This window comes from Haplochromis burtoni, unplaced genomic scaffold, assembly GCF_018398535.1.
Source record: "Haplochromis burtoni strain Fernald_Lab_line unplaced genomic scaffold, NCSU_Asbu1 Contig_36, whole genome shotgun sequence".
Classification (NCBI taxonomy): Eukaryota; Metazoa; Chordata; class Actinopteri; order Cichliformes; family Cichlidae; genus Haplochromis; species Haplochromis burtoni.
In genome coordinates this window covers 2839099-2849823 of record NW_024582397.1, presented here as the reverse complement: position 1 = coordinate 2849823, position 10725 = coordinate 2839099, and the positions used below count along the sequence as shown (strand labels likewise).

The 10725-nt window shown below is 43.9% G+C and overlaps 1 protein-coding gene across 1 annotated transcript in view; it reads left to right on the top strand.

Moving 5' to 3' along the window:
- Nucleotides 1–551: 551 nt before the first annotated feature.
- cdon (cell adhesion associated, oncogene regulated) overlaps nt 552–10725 on the top strand; it is a 32198-nt gene continuing 22024 nt past the window's right edge. Inside the window, exon 1 of the mRNA XM_005936803.3 lies at nt 552–1042. The gene's annotated coding sequence lies outside the window, so the exon portion shown is untranslated. The remainder of the gene's footprint in view (nt 1043–10725) is intronic.

Here is a 10725-nt window from a genome sequence, read left to right as displayed (position 1 = left end):
ACATACCAAACAAATACTTCTTACCTATAAATGTGTCTCCTCACCATCTAACACAGACGCAGACTCCTCTTTGTGCATAATTCAAACTGAATATTGGAGTTTCTGGAATTGTAAGTAGCATTACATGTGTAGTAGGTTTTCTTGTAGTAATTACCAAGCTGCACGAGATCAGAGTTTATTGTGGACTATTGAATCCTCTCCCTGCTTTTCACTTTATTAAAAAAGGGGCCAACTTTTAGCCAACTTAGACCAGGCCAGCATTTCAAAATATCTGTGCTGTCATTTTGTAATTTTCGAGATTCATAAGTGACATAAAATCCATCAGTTTTTTTGAGAAGCATTGATTGTTTACAGTAAAAAGGTGATATCAGTGTGCATCATTAAGGTGGTATTAAATAGTGGGAGAATGTTGTGGTAAGGTCCTGATAACGCTGTCCACGCGTGTGCGCAGACGAGGAAGGAGGAAGTTATTTTCTCGTTAGACTGTAACTTGTTAATGCACAGTCTATACAGGGCAACACCCCCCAAGCCCTCTGCTATTTCTCTCCCTCCCCTTTTCCAGGAGTCGTATTGAGCGTCGGGGCTGGGACATTCCTGGTTTGACGACCAGCTTCGCCGCTGCCATGATTTGCGGAGCAATTCGACACTGACTTCAAAGATGCGTGTGTGGAAGAGGCAGCGGTAGAGACGGAGACCGAGCACTGCAGAAAGTTACAATAAGAGACATACAGAGAGAGAGCGCCAAGTCGGGATTTTTACTGAGAGAAACGGACTCCAGAGAAAACTCTCCACCACCGCCGTAACGCGAGTATCGACCAGGGGGGACTTGGCGCACCTTGGCCCCGACGCCTGCGCTGCTTTTACGGGTTTGAACTCTCTCTCTCCCCTTTTCAACCTCTCCGACTGCTTTCATGTTCCTCAAGCCGTCTCGCACTTTGAGCCCGTTTCTAATGGAGGGCCCGGTACGGATTTGCCAACAGAAGAATGCGTTTTGCTGCTAATTCACCGGACGTCTCGCAGCTTTTGCTCTCCTGCAACAGAGGTAAGACGGCACGGAGGGGAGGCAGAGAGGGGAGTCCCGGGCTGGCTGCCTGACCGGCTGGCTGGCTGGCTGGGAGAAAACCTGTGGTAGGATTCAATGTGGAAAGCTCGAGTTTTCAGGGAAAAACAAAAGAGATGTTAGGGTAAAATAGGCAGAGAGCTCCACGGTGCCGATTTGATCCATGTTGTCTTGTTTTCTTAACTTTGAATTGTGGCGGAGAGACCAGCGGCGCGGAGTGGCACTGTGGCGAGCGGAGCGTGTGTACGTTTCCATGAATTAAGGGCCCGCACTATAAACCAAGTCTGCTATGACTTTAAATAATTATTGCCCATAATTGTACTGGGTATTGAGTCTGCATTGCTTTGCGTGAAGTATAAGAATATGATGTTATGGTCCTAAAAGAGCTTGAAATAATCTCTTTTAAATTCTAATGCTGAAATCAATTCATAAGACTCCTTTAAGCAATTCTTTTGCCTACAGCCATGGTTTGTATTTTGCTTGAACACGCACAGAAGCACTCAGATTAACGTTGCTATTCAGCAGTTCTCTTTATCCTTTATGTATCCCCTGATTTGAAGCAAAAGAAAATCCAAAATATTTGTTTGGTAAACAGTTCTGGCAGCTCCTTGAAGGCAGCTACGCTCGAGTTAACATCCCACAGTTGAAATCAGATGGCCTGCAGGCTCCATTTCTTCTTTGAAAGATGAAAGAACATTTTTAGAAAAAAGGCAAACATGTCACTCCCCTGACACATTGGATTCACCTTGGTAAAAGCTGAAAATGGACTGTCAACAAGTCATACTTTTATTATAGAGAAGATCCACAGAAAAGCTGCTCGAGCTGCCACATTTACCACTGTGCAGAAACATGGTGGCTTGGACTAATATTTGAAGTAGTGTGTTTTTTTCCTACAAAAACAGAGAGCCTTTATTGTTTCAGATGAATCCCCAGAGGGTGTCATAAACGTTGGTTTGGTAAATCCATGTTACCATTGCTCAGACACTTGGCAAGTGCACAAATCACTGTGCAAAGCATGCAAAAGCGACTTTACCTGCCTGGCAGACAGAAGGTGTCATTATTTACTCAACCAGGGGCATGCTTTTGACAAAGAGTAAAAACATTAGAGACAAAGAGAAATCTTTGAGTATACTGAAGAACAAAATATGCAGGTGTGCAAATATATGGTCATGAAACAGCCTTCACGTTGCTCAATTCTCCTCGGTTTCATGTTCCTTCTCACTCTTCTAATCTTACAAATAAAAAAAACAAAACAAAAAAGTAGAAATAAAGACGGCGCTGCTTTGAGCTCAAGACTAGTTGTACAAGTGTGGGCATGAACTAATTTTATTCAGGCTATGCACTTCAGGAACTTAAAGATTTATGTTTTCACAGTCCTATGCTGATGTAACCCAGTTTTCTAAATCATTGTATTTATAAAACTTTCAGCTAAATGTGCATATGAAAACGTAGTATGCACCATAAATATTGTAAGTGATAATATGAGATTAAGACTGTTGCTCTGGGTGGAAACGTGGAAAGCGGCAGAGTAAAAGTGACGGTAACGTGGTGGCTGCTGATGCCAGATTCCTCAACTTCCTCTGTCTGCTGTTCATCCTTATCATCAGAGCTTCACAGCGACTATTGTTACATAGGGGTGACTGTCAGAAAGCTGAACACTTAAAAGTTATCAAGAACAAAGTCTTGAATCCCTCTCGAATGCATGACATCCAGTCAGTGGGACACACATGGCTGCACTCAGATAAAACACTTTCAAGTTCAAACAGTTGCTCACGCATTGTTACGTTGGTGGGGGACAAGAAGACACTTCCGATGGCTTTCAAATCCTTTCAGTGCTTCCCAATATTGGGTGAGCTTTTGACAAGGGCAGAGTGAGATTTGCTCTTTGTGTTCAGGGCGTTGATTTTGAAGGAGAAATCCTTCCTCAGGTTTGAGTCTGTTCCAGGAGTTTTTCTTTTTAAAAATAAACAAAAAACTAAGGTGTAACTTTTTCTGCAGCCGCTTTCCCTCATTGTAACCTAATTGGCTCTATGATCCTTGCATTGCTTTCTACTCAGTCAGTCCTCTTGGACCGACTACGCCTTTATTCAGAAAGCTCAAGTGCCAAACGTATCTTTGTTTTATGGCAGCAGAAATATGTGTTTACAGTCTTTATTTGCTGTTTTTTTTTTTTTTTAAATACCGTCTATATGAGGCTCTCTTTTGTGTCCAAACTATATTGCTGTATGGTATAGTACAAGTTCCTGATTTTAAACTTTCCAGAATGACTTTAATGTATTTAGTACAATTGGCTGTGTTTATCTATAGTAGCTTTGTATTGGGAATGTGGCTGAATTGGAGGACAGAGCCTCAGACCCTTTTTGTGTGTGTGTGTGTGTGTGTTTGTTTTCCCTGCATGTATTTAGGGAAATTAATAAACCATTAGTGGCTCGGCGCTTATCAGACAGACCTGAACAAAGCACAACGATGCCATTAAGCGAGTTGGAATAATGTTTGAGCCATTAGGGTGCTCGTTAATGATAAACACATGTTGCTGTAGGAGAACTATGTTAAGTGGGCAATTTGGACATAAGCACGTGTAATGATACCAGCTCCGGCACTTATAATGGCTCTCTTGATTTTTCTGATGCAGTACTATATTCTCACAACCACTTGCACACCAGCAATGACAAATGACTGCTGAATGTGGTTTTGTTAATGATTAAACCAAAAAGTAAAGTCATATATACAGTGAAATCTTGCAGTTCCTGAGATTATAAAACATTTTTTAATACTCATATGATTAATTAATAAGTTGATTGACAATTAAAGTCATTAAAGAAAATGTAAAAAAAAAATCTAATATCCTGAGATGCTTTTTTTTCCTCTTACTTCAGACTCTGGGAAAGTCCAGTGGCCCTTCTCATCATTTTCTCACCATTTTTAAAGTAATTCTGCTGTTAAAACTAATTGTGAATAAGCAGTTTAGTTGTAGATTTGTAGATGAAGGTTTGTCTGAGGTGAGTGTGGAGGAAGAGGGAGACTCGAGTATATTTTGGCCATCTCCCACATTCTCCCCTTTTCTAAGCCGAACAGATTTGAGGCCTGTCAGTAAACCTCAGTTCTGGCTCTAAAGTGAATGGAAGTGAGTTTAAAACCTAAATCACAATGTGGCTTGCTTGTTTATTTGGTTTCGCGCTCTGATCTGTCGTATTATTGCACCATTGGATTCAACCTTTGGCTGAGAAGAATGTTATGAGAGTCATAAAGCAGGAGAAAATTTAGTTTTTGGAGCGGTGACGTTAGTTTTCATCTCCTTCACAATATTTTGACTGCTGGAATTAAGACTCATTCATTTTCTAAATCTCTGATTACTAATCCATTTCAGCTTCTTAGTAATAATAATGTAGAATTTATGAAACTGTTTTATGGTTGACGTTAAAACGTACAAGTAACTATTCCCAAACCAAAACCTGGCTTGTTTTAAACTCTTGACATATAGCCCTCCTTTTACTCTCATTGCTCAGGGATTGAGTCATACTGCAGCATTTTTACCATTTTCTATTGCTGCCCTTTACTCTGAGAGCTTCAGCTCCCATTCGTCAAGGGTAGAGTCAGACCTCAGGCCCCATTAGATGGACAGAGGGGAGTTGTGGGCAGCATGCCAAAGAGCCCCCATGTTCAAGGAGCCAAGGGGGGTGCTGATTGACAACACCCAGCAGCCATGGGCAGGGGGTCGCTGGGAAAGATGGCCAGGTCAGAGTAAGAGTTTGAGCTCTTGTGACTGCTGGGTTGGTGAGAGCGCCCTGCAGCTGCGGTGCTAACAAAAAAGGCTTTACTTTCCAACTTCAGTTTCCCTCTGTAAATATATTCTGTGGGCTGGCTGTGAGCGGAACTGGGTTGGAATTGAGGTAGCTGTAAGGTGTCGCTTGTGTTTATGTGAAGCAGACATAAGTAGCGCTTCTTATCTCCTATGAGCTCACACTGTCATTATTTTAACTACGCTACGCACATTTCTCTCTGCGGGACCCCCACCTCCCCCACCCCTCCCTATTTCTTCTATTCCCCCGACTCTGACAGATGATCCAAACACAGCAGCACAGACTCGCCGTACTACGCAAACTTGTTTCTCCTGTAGGTTACAGATGAGCTGCGTGCTTCCTCTGGTACGACTCTTCCGAAATGTCAAAGGTGAGCTGACTGTAACTCAACGTATACACCAGCTCTCAACAGATCACCATATTGAGTTTCTAAAAATTCAGAACCTTGAAGGACCTGAAACTGGATAACGACTTTCAGGAGATTTGAGAAATAAAATGAGAAACATCAGGGCGTAATTGTTAAGACAAACAAACAGTTTTTGGAGCAGCAGAAACAGATGTTCCAGCCAGCCACTGAAATGCAGCGGAATGAGGAGATAGGCAGGGTGAAGAGGTCTGCTTGTTCTCTGAAAAATGTTTGCATACTGTTAATGTAATGGAAATACAGGCCTTAGCTAAATATATATGTGTCCATGCTTTCAATATGATAAGGGAATGTAAGCCAATACCACACACGTAGCGCTTTAAAGCACAAACGCAGCATCCAGGCGGCCGCGTAGATTCTGAGAATACCCCAAGGGCAGGTTGTGCGACACAGTGGGATGCACTTTTTACCACAGGAAAATATAGTTGGGTTAACTTTGATCCATAGCTTGGGGATGTGGGGGTTATATGGATAGAACAAAAGATGAAAATGGACTAGAATACTTTAATGATCTCGAGCCATGGTTTGAAGTACGTCGCTTTCTCTAGATGCCTTTATTTATGGGCTCATAATCATCTGAGGGAGTGCCTCTTGGCTTGTGCAGCTACAGTACATGTGTCTTTAGCATGATGCAGAGCACCACATGCACGACAGAGAACAAAATTTTCCCCGGGAAGGCCTAACGTGGCATTGCGCGTGCAGATACCCGATGAAAGCCATGGTCCTGTGTTGTTAATCAGCCCCAGAGAAGATTTCAGGGAGTGAACTTATGAACTGGACTCCTCCTGCAGAGTATTTCAGAATATATTTTTTCCCCTTTTCTTTCTGCATCCTCAGCGTCTTCCTGTTTGCAAGATTAATTTCTTTTCCCCTTCCTGTTAGCGACCCCACTAAATACGCCTGCATTAGTCCGTCACCTCGTCGCAGGCTCCAAGAGTTAGCCTTTTCTGCTTGAATCTGCGGAGCGACCGCAGCTTTCTATTTCAAATGTTGAACCAATAAGTCACATCTGACATGGGTTTTCTGCAAACCAGAATGTGTGTGCTGCTGAAAAGCCAGCACAAAGATCAGCAAGACTATATTAAGGCAAAACTAGCGGCTGGCACTCCCCTGCAGCTGACAAACAGGCTTCTTGTTTGAAGGGCTGTTTTCCTCCCAGATCAGAGTGTGAGGCAGTGTGGGTACTGCTGCTGCCTGCCTCTGGGCTTGTGGTTGTGGGTGCCATTTTGGGCCTTCCCTACTCTGAGATGTGAGCCTTTAGGGAACATTGGAACCCCCTATTTATAAAAGATATTCAAAGTGAGTGGAGGAATGTAAGTCAGAGGGATAAAACATAGGGTTGGTCCAGCCTTTTACATTGTTCGGAGAATATTTTAAGATGGGAGCAGACATTCTGCATCCTGCGGAGTATAGTTCTGCCTTGAGATGGATAGATAAAACTCTGTTTTGACTGACTTTAACAAAGTAAAGTAAATCACTGTCACCGTTTCGCGGCGCTTTCACACAGTAGCAAACACACGAACCCAGACAAGAAAAAACAGAGTTGCCGTAAGCCACAGTTTTTCTATTTCCGCTGTGTTTTGGTGTTGTCATTGAGGTTGCGTTTCTGTTGGCGCCGCTGCAGCACTACATCATCTCCCAAAAGCTTTTCTCACCTCCAGTGCTGCAGCAGTAAGCAGCGGGGACCCTAAACATTTCGGAGAGCTTTTTACAGTTTGACCAGGAGCCAGAAGTGGAAACTCGGATGATGTGAGTGTTGATGTATCACCACCGAGTTTGTTTTGCGATCATTTGATGGCTGCGCAGCAAAAGAGGAGCGTTACAAGGAGAGACGGATAAACATTTAGACAAACTAAATAAAGCATTTACACACTCTGTTTGGGACTGTATATTTATCTTTGGGTCTTCGAGCTTGTACGTGTAAGGGGGGGTTGGGTTGGTTTGTTTGGGTTTTTGCAAGAGATTTGTGGAATCTGTGAAGAAGACTAATTATATTTTAACCTTTTTGCATGTCTTTGTTTTTGTTGTCCCGGCGGCTGGGGAGTTTTTAGCAGATGAGGCTTTCCTCACCCCGTCCACACACACACTCAGCCCTCTCCAGCATGAATATGTTGCCATTACTCTGTTATACTTACAAAGTGCATTTATCATTATGAAAAAATGAAAATGTCTGTGTGCACTTTCTTTCTCACGCCTCTCGAGTGACAAATGAAGAAGAGCTGCTGAGGCAGCCCAGTTCAGTTTTATTTCTGGCCGGTTTTAAATCCTGACTTTGTGAAACTGAGTTTCTTGTTAGTATCTATTTGGACACCTTGTCATTTTGTTTTCGTTGCTCATGTTTGAAATTACATTATTTAATGTATGTATCAGTCTGAAAGTGCTTTTGGTTGGCAGCCAGGGACCTATCAGGAGGAGACTGAACAGGAATTGTTTGTCTGCGTCTTTGCTGCTTGTTGCTGTAGAGACACGGGCAGTGATGGAATCCAGGAGAGCTGGGGAGGGACGGGAGACTGCGCTTAGTGGAGAAAGGGTGGGGGCAGCTGGATCGCTGTATGCCCATGGTTTATAGCCCACACAACAGCATTTAAAACACAGATAGCATCTTGACTCCCACAGCAGAGCTGGACATTTTCAAGTCTTTTGGCAAACTTGATCATTTTTCTCCTCCCCTGCATCAGCATGTTTTCCCATCATCTCTCTAATCAGGACTGATAGTGGGGAATGTAAATCTGTGGCCTCCTGCCCCCGGTGCCACGGCTGCACAAGCTCCCAGCTCCCCTCGCACTTGCCATGATGAATCAACGTCTTGGCACATGCTGGAGATCAGTGTTATAACGCACCCTGCGGGCAAGAAGGCCTTCTTCTGCATTCCTTCTTTCCATCAGAATTACCTTTTCGTCTGAGCAGACGTTCCCCTGTGGGCTGAAAGGCCTGTGAAATCAGTTGGAAGGGCCCAGAGAGCTTAGACAATGGGGTAGGGTTGTTAGTTACATGCGCTTTGCAAAAGGTCTCGAGGTGGCCTTGTATGGTGGCGATACCCAGGGATCTGTTTCCAATGTCCGAGGCTGCTATTGAGTTTCGCCCCTGTGGTTAATCCTGCTGTTCAGGACCTTGGGAAACAACCATACCTCCCTACTTTCCTGTCCCTCCCCCGCACAGATTCCCAGGAAAAACAAGACATTGCAGAACAATCGCCAATTAAGATGGGTCTTACATACTGTACCATTCAGTCTCTATCCCTTCTGTCTCAATCTTTTTACCCCCTCCCTCTTTCTATCCACTCTCAGCTCTCTGTTTGTTTCCTTGGCCAACAAGCCTGAGGGTAGAATTAGCGCTGTCTCCCAGGTCCCGGCCCTGGCACTTTGGGAGGGTCGGACTCTGGTGAACGGAGGCGTTGTTGGGAGGAGGTGGGGGAACGGGGTGTGTGTCCTTGGTAAACAGGGCTTTGTGGGATGTGACTGTCTGATCCCCAGGGGCCTCTCCTTTCATTGCTCTTCTGTCCCGTACAACAGCACTGTAGTCAGGACCTTGGCGTCAAGACGCTCTGGGACCCGCTTGGCCTCGTCATCACCCTGCGCCTCCCGGACTGATGGTTGTCTGTCAGCTGCACACAGACATGAGAGAAACAAGTGTCTCAAAAGTAGCCTGTCCTTGAAGATGTCTGCTGTAGAAAACTCTGTTTAAATCATTTATTGAGACACCTTCATTAACTTTCTCAGGCTCAGACAAGTGCAGTCGATTTGTCTCATGGATAGACTAAAACCTCCTTCTCATTGTAAAACAAAAAGGACCCTCCCTTTCTTTCCCTAATTCCCTCAGTTCATTCCAAATCATGTCTGTCTTTTTCTCCCTTACTTTAGCTCACCCCCTTCTGTCTAAGACAGTCCCACTTTTAATAAGATCTCAGTCTTCAATCAGACAGAGTAAGGCCATACCAGAGGCCCAGTGTTTCCACTCATTAGTTTTTCTCGGTGGCCCCGGGCTGCCTCGGTGGACTCACCCAGACCAATACAAGAAGCCCATAATGGTCCCTTAGAGTCTGTTCTATGAGTCGGGTCTTCCAAAGTTTCTGGGCTGAGCTGAATGTAGCTCGGCTGAATCATCAGTCAGTTTTGGCAGTTTTGGATGTCTTTATCTGTACACTTCTATCTCCGAGCCAAATAAAGGAGGAGAAAGAAGTTTGGGCTTGGCCACTTTTCACCTCCTATTGAATGTTTCACCTTTTTAAATCCTACACATCTCCTTTTACTTCTCTTCCAGAGAGCCTTTCTTTTTATTTTTCTGCTATAGCTTTTTTACCCCATTGCCTCTCATCATTCAGAATTTATCTCCCATCTCTTGTGTGTATGTGTGTGTGTGTGTCTTTCTCTGTCTTTTTCTGTGTGTCTGTCATGCTCTCTCTTTGTGGAACTGAGGAATGTGTGTGCTGCAGATCCTCTGTCAGTGAGATGTGGGGCGAGTGCAGACAGGTTTGGGGTATAGCATGTGAATCCGCTTCGGCACACAGGTCAGATTAGACCATCATACCAGAAAAGACTTGCCCTTTCTCTTACACCCCACTGATCATTTACCCTTGACATCTTCATCTCTAAGCTTCAATTGGTTCTGGTCACCTGTAACAGTTTGCTCTTTCTTAAACTAAACCTTTTGATTTAATGAATTTGTGCTCTTCTACTATTCATTATTAGTCATTTATGATAAAAACATGATATAAAATTAGTGCATTAATGTTGGAGGGCTGCATCATGGTGTCTGTGTTTCTCTGTGAAGCAGAGAAGCCAGGCCCCTGTCTTAGTCAGCAGCACCAGTTGTGACCTGTTCTTCCTCTGCCCTCCAGGTCTTTGATGCTTCGCTGCATTGCTTTTGTCCCTGTTTACCCAATATGACAGGGATATGGGCCAGTCCCACATGGGGGCAGATGGGGCTTTAAGTAGTTCCTGCAGAGAGGGGGCCAAAAAAGAGGTGCAGGTGCTAATCGCCCTAGAACTCAAATCCCTTTCTTTTCCCTGAGGGCAGCCTGTCAGTGTGTTTATTTTCTCCTGTGTCATCACCAGGGATCCTGCTTGTCCTGTGAGGGGGTAGATGGTTTTATTCCTCTGTTTGAATGTCTCCCTTGATAGAAAAATAAAGGTGGTGCCTCTCAATCATATATGTGTACTGTGGAGTTGTCCGGAAGGGAGTATGACAGATGAAGTAAAAAAACAACACAGAAAACAGAGTTACAAAGTCTCAGGAGATTGATGTTTTTCTTGCAGTTGCACCGTTAAGCCAAGTGTCAGTCAAAGATTTGCCAAACATACATGGGTCAACCCCCCACACCCAAAAAAATAGGAACGTTTCCACTTGAACTCGCTGACACATCCACCTCATTTTTTATTTTAATAAACTCTTTTTCGGTGTATCATCTTTCAACGGTGCACAGTTGATTTTTATGCAGGATG